The sequence below is a fragment of the Mesitornis unicolor genome, unplaced genomic scaffold, assembly GCF_000695765.1.
Source record: "Mesitornis unicolor isolate BGI_N332 unplaced genomic scaffold, ASM69576v1 scaffold2445, whole genome shotgun sequence".
NCBI lineage: Eukaryota > Metazoa > Chordata > Aves > Mesitornithiformes > Mesitornithidae > Mesitornis > Mesitornis unicolor.
Window position 1 is genome coordinate 123,948 of NW_010187329.1, and position 11,565 is coordinate 135,512.

The 11,565-nt window shown below is 41.2% G+C and overlaps 1 protein-coding gene across 1 annotated transcript in view; it reads right to left on the minus strand.

The window, feature by feature from the left end:
* ADAMTS17 (ADAM metallopeptidase with thrombospondin type 1 motif, 17) overlaps window positions 1-11,565 on the minus strand; it is a 158,806-nt gene that overhangs the window by 116,063 nt on the left and 31,178 nt on the right. The gene's annotated exons all lie outside the window — the stretch shown is intronic.

The following is an 11,565-nucleotide window of genomic DNA, read 5'->3' on the forward strand; positions in this document are numbered from 1 at the left end:
TTACTTTTCTCTCATTTCAATAACAAAGTCTGACTAGACTGATGGACTCATTTTAGACCATCAGTTTAACTTTCCAATAAATAAAAACACCCACACAGAGTTTCCTAACTTACTGGCCAGTTTTCTTATAAATAACCGCAGTGTTTACTCTATTTGTCTACTACAGCACAAATATTGCTGTACATGCTCGAGCTTGATGGATGACATTATTAAAACCAACAAGTAGATCCTCAGCAGAACATTACTGTGTACCCAGCAGTCTAATTATGGGCAGACAGAGCCTTAATGCAAACAGATCAGGCAAAATGGCTACACAAAAATGTATGACACAACCACACAAAACCAACAAGTATCTTCAACCTGCTGACTGCTCATGACCACTAACTAAAGTGGAAATACAAGGCTAATTCCAAGCTAAGCAAACACAGAAATCCTTAGCATTCTACCAATCATGCTGAAAGAGGACAGAAGGAGAAAGGGATTTGATGGGTTGGGTCTCGGATTTTTTTTATTATTTTATTTTATTTTACTAAGTTCAACATATTTCTATCAGCTGATCAAAAAGGTAAAAAGACTTGTCAAACTAATTCAAACACCTTGCAGATTATAGGATCTGAACTTGAAATTTAAAAATGTGCACAGCAGAACACCTGTGTCCCAGTAAATTTTGAGGGGTTTAAAGGACAGTTTATATATAAATACATATATATATATATACATACACACCCCTCAATGAAAATTAGGCTAAAATTTTGCTATCTCCTACAATCACTTTCCTATCTAAATTAGCAAGAACTTGATAAGGAAACCCCAGTATTTTCTACAAGGAAGATCCGGCCAAATTCAGGTATGTACAATTCATAGTACTCTGCCATGCATTTAGAGATGGTAATTTTTTTTCAGAATAGGCATTACCAACAGGTGCACACATTCACAAAAGTGGATATAGAAATGCAAACAAATGCACAGATATATTCACATATTTTTGCATTGATCTAACCAGGAAGCAAAAATAAAGAAAGAAAGAAAGAAGATCAATTTCTCTTTATCTCAACCAATAAATAATTGCTCAGAGGAAACAGAAAACTAAAAGTTAAGCCTATGATCACAAGTGCCACATCGTATTCACTGAGGGTTAGTGAAGACCAGTGTAATTTCCCAGCTAGAAACCCACACAACCTGCAAGGCAGCTGAAATGCCAACAGATCCTACAAAACCTAAGTTTTTCACTGTATAGCAGCACTGTTGATTATTAATGCCTCCTCCCTTCCCTACAATGTGAAAACCCACAAATCTTATTTTTGGCCTCAGCAGCCTACCCATTTCTCAAAGGACACAAGCCCAGAGGCAACCTTTGTTCCCTGCAGTATCTGACTACAAATTTTGAATAGGCAGAAATATAATGGATCTTTTATCAGTAGTTTTCCCTACTTATTCTTCAGGCCACTGAAAACAGTTGTTTCCCATGTTCCATGACCCCAAAGAGCACACACTAACTACTGCAACAAAACTCCATCATAAGCTTTTAGAAAAAGCCAGGAATGTGAAGTCCACTGCGTCTCCCCCTTCTCCTTCTCTGTTCTGGCAGGAAGAGCCTTCGAGAATTCCAACAAGTCACTGAGCCATGATCTCACTTCCTTTCCTAGAAACCACGTTGGCTTTCTTTTATCTCTTTTTATCTGTTTGGCCTGTTTGCTCACCTCTACCCATTCAAACTTTCCCAAGAAATGAGGTTAAAAGAATTGTTCCGAATTTTCTGGACATTCAACAGAGAAATGTGAATTTGCTGATTCAGCAGGCCAGTCCTCAGCTGAGCATTATCTCCACGCCAGATGCTCTATGGTGAGGCCAAAAGATGACCAAAATTATCCCAAATACATAAATTGTTAGCAAATTATGAAGTCACCATCTTATCTTTGGACACAATCTCCAGTGGAGTAAGAGAGTCAGTCAGTTGAGATGATTACTACCTGTTTTCTGCCACTTACACCACTTCTGATGGCCTAGCTGAGACCTCCAAGTTGGTAACATTTATTCACTTCTTCATTTACAACTGTAGCACAAAACAGTCACAGCTGATCAGCGTGCAGTCAGGAAACTATTAAATACAATTACATCACTTATAGTTTGCTGCATTGTAACCATTACTCAAGCGTGGGACAGAACCTCTAAAAATAAGACCGTATTTTTAGCTGTTGAAATACAGCTGTGACCACTGATCATTCTGCTGAGCAAAATACAGTGCAAATGTAACTATGAAGCGGGATGTTCCAGTAAAACACTGATTTTGTCAACAAAGTGGAGGTGCTTCTTTCTAACATGTGATGGCAAACCATGGTCTATGCATTCTTAGGTCAGCTCAAAATTTCATCACCTCTCCTAGATCATCTGCCATCAACACTTACAGCCACAAAATGAGCTTGTGCTTGCGCACACTACACCTCCAGCACATCGGCAAACACTGGGAAGATTCTCTGTGGTACAAAGTCCTGTTACATGCCCAACTCCTATTTGCATTATGTATAGCACAATCACAACTGAAAGGCTTGGAGCTTGTGCTGAGGCAGTGAAATTGGGAGAACTGTCAAATAAAAACCAAGAGCATTCCAGGGACTTAAACTGACTTTTAATCTATTCAGTGCACTTGGTGTAGCATAATCCTTCCAGGACCAGACACCCTGCAAAGTAGGTTTGGTATTATACGAGGTCATGTTACCAGATGGTTAACCAAAGCTGAAAAGCAAAATAAAAACCCAATGAAAATCAGCACAAGGTCAAGCTTTCTTCTTAGGGATGGGGAGAGGAATTTTTTTTTGCACCCAATGCTGTTTTCTTGGTTATCACTAGCAAAATCTCATCTCTACGTTATTTAAAACTTGCTCTCAAAATTGCATTTAGTCTTGGCAGCTGCAAGACAAAAGAAATGTAAAAGTACAGTAGGCAACTGTCCTTCATTTCCTTCCTCTACTCTTACATATCCTGTGTGCAACTGGAATGCTTCTATTTGATTATCCAGTGGAGCAAATGCTACAATGAATGCAATCATGCCTTATTACCCTACATGTCTGTAGCCTATTGCACAGCTATGTACAGATGTTTTTACACAGCTTGGTTTTTTAGCTACAGGGTCTATAAAACAATAGAAACTATCTGAAATGTTTTCAAGCCAGCAAAGGATAAAGGCACTGTAAAGCAGTCAACTGGATAAAAGCCATCTCTGTCTGACAGGAGGAGAAGAAAAATCTCAGAGGTTTCTCAATTAGAAATGCATCAGCTTTCTTAAACAATATGTGGCTGCAGTCTGCAGCAAACTGACCAGGCTGGGACGTGTAAATTGAGGTAGAAATAAAAACCCAGGCAGCAGAAAAAAGAAAGACAAACCTCTGGCCTGTTGAAGGCTTGAATCATTATTTCACTGACCTGAAGAACTGGCTGCTGCCCAAAGAACCTGAGCTTCCACTGGGAAGGCATGAGAAGAGGTAGCGTTGCCTCCAGCTGAGGGGCCTGGGCTGAGACTGGAGAGCTGTGGCTTAGCCCCCAGCCAACTCCATCCTTTGGCATGGCCCTTCACATCTCCAGGCTTCATTTCCTCACTCGGTACAATGGGGATAACAGTTCTGATCTCTTTGGTAAAAAGCTTTGAATTTCACTGAGGAAAAACCTTAGTTACAAATTCATTTCCTTCTCCTCTCAAGAAATCCTTTTTTTACAAGTAAAATAAAATACAATGCAAAAATCACCAATGGATTGTTTAACAGCACAGGTCTATCAGGGAGGCACCAGGAATTAACAGGTGAGTCAGGATGTGCAAAATCTGTTCCCTGCTCTTGGATAAGAAACAACGAGTAAATACTTTTAAGACTCCACATTTTCCCTGTCCACCTGGGTCTGAAAATCCTGCTTTCTGCTGCAGAGAATCCCGGGTTGGCATTTCTAGCACAGATAACAATAGCAAGCAATGGGTTATTTATAGAGCACTGACAGCAGGTTTGACACTGTAGAAAACAAACATTACTTCTCTTTCCACAGCCTTATATTATAAAAGGGAAAGAAGGAAGCAAGATGAGCTATGAAAGCTGAAGAGATGATTTGATTTGTTCATCCTCGTGAGAAATCCCCAGAGAAACAAATCCTCAGCAAGGGGAAGTGATGGGGTGAGAAGCTGGTGAAGCTGTGCAGAAAGCATGTAAAATCTGCAATTTGCAAGTCTCCATTTACAGGAATGAGGTGAGAGACAGCAGCAGCAGTACTACAAACCCCAAAAGACAGAAATGGTTTGTCCAGCGACCTAACAAAATGAGATTGCTCTGCTCATGTCCGCCTCAAAGGCTTCTCAGCTTCACACACACAGTAGCAAGGAGCAGTTCCAGAGCTTTTCTCGACAGTTTTTTGGCAGTGGATGCTTAGCTGGACATCCTTTAGGCTTCTGCTTTCAGCTCGTCTGGTTGCAAACACAATGACCACTTTCAGAGATAACCAGCAGAGATGTCTTTAAAAGGTGATTAAATGGTATTTAACCATAAGGAAAGCCTTGGTTCTTATGCAGTGTCCCACAAATCATCTTTAATTTAGAAAATAATCAAGGCAGAAAACTGTCTAGGAGACAAAACCGTAATTCAGAAGTTCTAGTCTAGCATATTCAGGTGAACCAAAAACATAAGAAATGCCTGTTGTACAAAAGAAAAACAAACATTTTAAAATTATGTTTCTGATTATTTTTTACTCCATGCTAGCAGGAAAATTTACTGAATTGCTTCTGAAGGACACTATCACATAAATTCATTGGGAACTGTCAGTTAACACAGTGATGAGTGCTTTTCCCCAAACTGATTTCATGTCAAAGCCCCAGACATAGGAAGGGTGTTAGGGGTAAAAAAGATGGGGAAGGGAACACCTTACACAGCCATCTGCCCTTTAAGCCAGGAGACTGAAATTCCCAGGTGCTTTGTGTACACGTCTATATAATTTCACACAGACATAAATGGCCCTGGAGTGGAATGCAGTACATGTTTGCACCCGTACCAGTCCAACTGCACAGTGATTTAGTGCATAAAGTGAGTTATGACATGGAGCTGAAATGAAAGAATAAATTCAGAGTATCAGAATAAACAGCAACACAGTCATGGCAAATATTTTCCCTTATGACATACTCCTTTTAATAAAGGCAACAGAAAGGAGCTTAGTTACACTCCAAGTTGTCACTAGGCTAGGATTTGCTGTCCTAGATGCCTGATGGGAAAGCACCATAACACAATTCTCGTAGCCAGTGAGTTTTCCAAGGTTATCTTCCATTAAAACAGTGATCAGCACCCACCTTGTACACTGATGAGATGTGATTGCCTGAAGGACATTTACTGAGAAATATGTTGCCTGATAAAGGAATTCTACGGTTCCTTTCCACAGCATTTTAGACAGTTGTTCTCTTGTATTTATCAAAGCACATTACCATGAACCATTAATAAAACCATGGGAGAAGGTCAAGTTTTCAAGGTAAGCTTGAACACCCTTCACCACCTTTGAGTCACAGTAAGGAAGACAAAAGCTCTGGCATAAAGCCTGGCTGGAGTGTTTGAGTGAGCAACAAGAAAAACAAGATTTATATCAGCGAAGATACCCTACCAAACAAAAGCAGGGTGGTAAGCTGATGAGAAGACTTTGGACATGCTGCCTTACAGTTGATAGAGAGTTCGTATGTATTTCAGCAACCCAACTTGAATATCTACAAGCATTATTTACCAAGACCAGTTTAATGGTGGAGGAAATGAAAGGCCAGGTACAGAGCAGGAACAGCGTTAACCCTCCCTGCTGACAGTGTTTAGTTCCAAGTGACTGAGAACCAGCGAGCTTCACACATACCCCACCACTGCGAGGCCTATTGTTTTATCCTGTGGGATGGGTGCTTACTAAGAAGACAGACAGACAAATAATTGGAAAAGTGCTTGAAACACATTTCGGGGCTACAAAAGGAGAATGATGTATGGAAGAGAACTAATAAGGAACTGCTGGAGGTTTACGAAGAACAAAGCGTGGTAAATGTAGAGAAATCCCATGACTTCAGTGGGCGAGCCACGCGGTTAGCGTGATGGAAGACAGAGCACCCAGGCCTCTCTGGGGACAGCAGCCTCTTGGTGTCCAGGCCCAGCTGAACAAAGAGAAGCTCTTGCTCAATTTCGCTCCGTCTTCTAAGAGCACTGAACAACCACCAAAGAGGAATGGACCCTTGGCAAAAAGGCAAGGGAAGGGGGTTAATCGCAAGAGGAACTGAGGGTCTGTGATACTTCAGAGCTAGGGACAGGAAACACATGGAAGAGGGAACAATGACAAGCATACAGAAAATCCATCACTAACCCTCCCTCCACTAAACACTTCCCTTTATTTTAGTTATGCAAGTTAATTCTTGCCCCCAAGACATGAAACAACAGAGAGAAGATGAAGAAAAAGGTTGAGATAACTAGAAATTAAGTCAATAGCACTCACAGATCAATAATTTTTAAGAACAGAAGAGACTTATGAATCACCTCTTTTCTACAAAAAGACCTTGCCACGGGACCATATGAGCTCCAAACTAAGGACAGTATCTTGTATTTGTCTACTGTATCTCTTCCAGAAAGCCAGTAATTTTTCAACTAAGGAGAGGAAGAATCCACCACTGCCCTTAGTGTATGGAATGAATAAAGACGAACCTAAACAAGACTACTGAGCTGCAAAACAAACCCAAAGGCAAATGTAATTCAAATGCTCTACTTTCCGTAACAATAAAAACGAAAATGAGTCTCTATAAAATAACATCAGCACTTCACTCAACCAACTACACTGCAAGCATTGTAGGCTTTCATAGAAATCAATGAGAAAGTTGATGTACTTCTCAACAAACATGTAGTCTGTTAAAACTACTGGGTGTGCCCAGCTTTTTAACTTTTTACAGACTGGATGGAGGAGAACAGATTGTGTATATATGACCTTTGTTTGTATTTTCTGTTTTACTTGTCTTTCCAAAAGCAGACTGGTCAGCTTCACTGTGGTTTCTACTGGGTTTTGTTTTCTGGCTCTCACAGACTACTGTTTCTTTGCAAGACTTTTAAATATCTCAATGATTCTGAATGCTCAGACAGCTTAATAGATATGTCAACTGATGTTCAGAAAGTACAAAGGACCACCCTCAGGCTTTCCAAAGATGTCTCAGGTACCCCAAACCAACTCGTCTCTCTAGAAAAAACCTCAGCCAGTTTTTTGACAGAGGCCCCAAAGGAGGGCTGCGTGTCTCAGACATGTAAGAACAGGACCAGGATCCTGACACCACCGAAATCACTAACAAAACTCTCCCTGGCTCCAGTATAAGCAGAATTCTCCTCTGGTGTTTAGCTGTGAGCCTGCAAACAGCTGTGCACATGTGAAGCAGCCTGGCTGAAGCCACATCCCTGAAACAAGAGAGGAAGAAAAGCACCCACAGGGCACTGAAGTGAGGAAGAGCAAGGGTTATGGCACCAGGAATTCCTGATTACTTGAGTGGCTGTGCTCATCCCAGCGCTTCTATTAAAATTTATGCAATCTTGTATTACACTCACTTGGCACACATTTTTTTAGTGGGAATTTGGAAGAGGAGAGATTGCTAGCTGGTGAAAAGAAATTGGAAAGCCACTGTGGGCAGGGTGGGGTCTGAGCGATGGTAGTGATGAATATGCCCAATAGCACAGTTCTGCACTGTCTGGGTTGTGCAGCCGAGTATTTATTCCCTAGCAACCAAAAGGGAAGGAAAAAGTCTTCCACTGCACCGTACCATGGCTCTCTTTGGTTCCATAAAGCCAGCAGCCTGACTCTCCACTGCCCTGCACAGCCATGAGACAGAAAAATCTGCAATGCTGTGAGGTCCCTTTCTTTCACAAACACCAAATCAACTTGACAATGTGTCTTTAAGAGACATTTTAAGCCACGGTACGTTCATTTGAGTGCATTAAAGCGTGTTTGATTTTTGTTCGAAGGACAGTCCCAGCAAGGCTTTTGCTAAAGCCAAGCACTGCTTCTCTAATGAATTGTTTTAAGCAGCAGGTATTTCTATTTATTCTGGCATCAAATAAAAACCCGCCCTGGAATATACAGAAACATTCAACACGAACCACTATGGAAAATGTTTTTAATGTGAGAATTCCTTTTCTTTTCCACTCATAGCAAACTAGCTAGTCTTTTCCCTTTCCTTGGGGATTAATCCTCTGTTGTGACACAGTTAGGGGACTGGAATCAATATTACACAGGGAAGAAGATTTAAATGAACAGTACAAAGCACAGCAGGACCAACCAGAACTGTCACTTGCTATGGACAGGAGGCCACCCAACTGCGCAAGGAAAAGGTAAAAATGTGCAATCCTTTATTCAGGTGTTTTACATGGAATTAGAAAAAGGATGACATTTACTTGGAGACATACATCAAATATCCTGTTTGCAAAACCAGGGCATATTTTGAAACACTTTAGTATGATAACTTCATAAAAAGCAAGCAGGGAAGGAAATCAGCTAACAGCACCATGACATGTAGCTGTCCATGATAGTACTTTCCCCCCACAGCTCTCTATGCACTCCTGAAAGAAGGAAAGGACTGAGATGTGAACCCACTGGTACAGCAGAAGGATCATATCTCAGGATCATATGTGCAGCAGAAGGATCATATGTGCAGACACCCAGCAGCAACACCAAAACCTGATCTTCCCATCCACATATCAGTGTTTGGAAGACTTGAGAAAAAGGACACAAATTGGAGGATTTATAATCTTCACCCTCAACAAGTTATTTTTGAGCCCTTTAACTAAATCCATCCAGGTGATGGGAATGTTTTCCACAAAACATTGATTCCCTTGTGGAAACAGTCTGGAAAACGATGTTTCTCAATCACCTTTGCTCTGATGCTCTGTTTTCTTCAGGCAGCTATTCCTTCCACTAAACCTGCCCCTCTGCAGTATATGCACTAGACTCTGCTTTCTTTTCCCCAGCATCAAGCCACAGAAAAGCACATGTGACTGCAGCAGAGGTAAAGACATTTTTAACTAGGGCAACTTAAGGATATTTAACACACATTCTCATTTTCCATTTCCCAATTCCACACTGCCCCCACTTTTATTATTAGCTGAATACAGGGAAGCTTCAGCTTGGATCTGGGGTAACATGTACACTGAAGAATCAAGGCCAAGCTTTGCCTTGAAATATGCAGGATCATTCCTAACTAACCGTAAAGCTGCTTATTTGGCACTGGCAGTGGAAATATTGAACGAAAGGGGCATTCTCAATCTGCTTATGTCACAGAAAGGTTGGATTCTGACAACGTGCAAGGCTCCAAGCTGCAGCCTGATATTAATAGCTAGACATTAAACTCGCAAATTTGGCTGGCTTAGAGGCGGCTCAATTGGAACAAAGATTTTTCTGCAGGAAACGGCAGATCTGGTTCGAGTCACATCACAAGAGATGAGGCTGAAGCAAGACCCGACCGCAAACTTCTTGAGTGGCGTGTGACGAGGCCGCGTCGCACAGAGTGAACCTTCCCTGCCCAAACTGCAGAGCATATCGCAGGTCCCACAGCTCAGGCTGCTGAAACACAATTGCTGCAAATTTATTGCCCACAGCCATTTTGTTTTAGGGTTAACTTACACAACCAAGTGGGGCAATGCGCACTAACAAACTATTTCTTAAACAAATGCAGTTCTGTTTCTTGACACAGCCAGTGGGGTATAGCTGCTCAAAGATACACCTACATATTTTTCACCATTTTTGAGCTTGTTTCAGCCATTATGTAACCTTCCACACTACCTTGGCAGCTGGGCCAAGAAAACTTGAACAAAGTCCCCAGAGCAACTGGTTTCAGTGAGGGGCCCCTGCCAGAATATAAATACAAACCTCCTGCTGCTGTTTTCTCTCTGTGTCTGCATGGCAGGCAAAGATTCCAGACAGGTTTTTCAATATGGATCTTTTTGAGCTCAAATGAACACCTCTTATAAACCATTTAAACTGCATAATCCCACTTCCGAACAACAGCTGGGCCTCAATACTTTCACCAGGGAAAGTTTTGCTTCCGTATTTCTCACAATGTAAAGAAAACCAAGGCACTGTCACTGAAAAAAAAGTTACCTACAGCACTCTGAGCCCTCTTATTTCAGTACACATAATCTAACAGATCCTTTGTAGTCTCTTAAACATGACTAAGCAATATTAGATTCTGGACTTGTATTGCATCATATACTCAAGGACATCACTCTGCTTTATATGAGAACTTCTTAAGCCATGCAATCTCCTGTAGCTTTGCATTGAAAAATCCTCATTTCATAGAGGTAGACAGAAGCATTCAGAATGTAAGTGACTTGCCAAATGTCACACAATGAGTCAATGCCAGAGTTGGGAATAGAAATCAGGAGTCTAGAGTCCAGATTCTCTGCCTTATATAGAGCAGTCGCCTCAGTCTCTTAGTTTAGGAGAGTGCCTGCTCTCCTAAAGATGTTTCTTCCTTTACAGGAGGGCAAGGTACCACACTGCAATGGCCAACTTCATCCATAAGCATGGCAGACTTCATTGAGATTGCAGCCCTACCAGAATAATTCCTCATTTTTCTGATTTTGAGGAAACTTTTCAAAATATGCTGCCAGTATATACAACACAGAGATGAGGCACAAATCTGTAGATGACCTGAGATGACTGCAGTAACTCACCAGTTTGGGTACACACAGTAGTGCTTGAAAATTGATATTATCAAAATACTTACTTACTTCAACATTATTTAAGAAAAGATGGTATCATATGATGGAGGATTTCATTTGTGCTCAGAGATAAGGCACACTGCCTCTGGGTGCAGACAACAAACAGTGGGCCATTGAAAACGTGTAAGTGAAGACGCTAGTGTTTTGCTGCCACATAATGAAACTGTCATGGGAGAAAGAAGGAGAAGTACGACTGAAGAGAGCAAAGAGGCCAGACTGGTTTTGTCCCAGGAACATTCACCTCCTAAATGTTTTGGAAAAACTATGCTGAAAAGAGTAACAAATGAGTTGAATCTTTATTTCTCTGATCTTCCCTTTCTCCACCTGAGCCACAGCCCGCAGCAAGCTGCAGCACAAGAAAGTACTTGGGTAATGTAAGAACAGAAAGGGAGTCATAAAAATATTTCCTTAGTCATGCTGTCTATGGTAATATCATTCCCTGAATAGAGATCTTCAACAATACTGTCTTTAAAAATGGAAAGAGCTCTGACCTTAGTCAGCATGTGTCTTCCATCAGCTTCTCCTTTTTTGTTGTTTTTTAACTTCTTGATTATTTCTTACCACAGCCATCTCCAGCTGCAGGTACACAGTATAAAAACCTTCCTCAGTGAAAGCGTGTTTTCCACTGGATACAGAATAAACACATTGTGAAGGATTCCCACTGTAAAGAAAACTTGGACACAAAGCTCAATCCTTGCTCATGTTTGAAAAGAAAATGTATGTATTTTTCAGCTCTGTATTTCCTCATTCATCTGCTCAGTCTCCACAACAGAGAGGGAAGGACCTGCATTCAGAGATAAGACTCCTTTAGGCAGTGTCAGAGCTCCTGCTG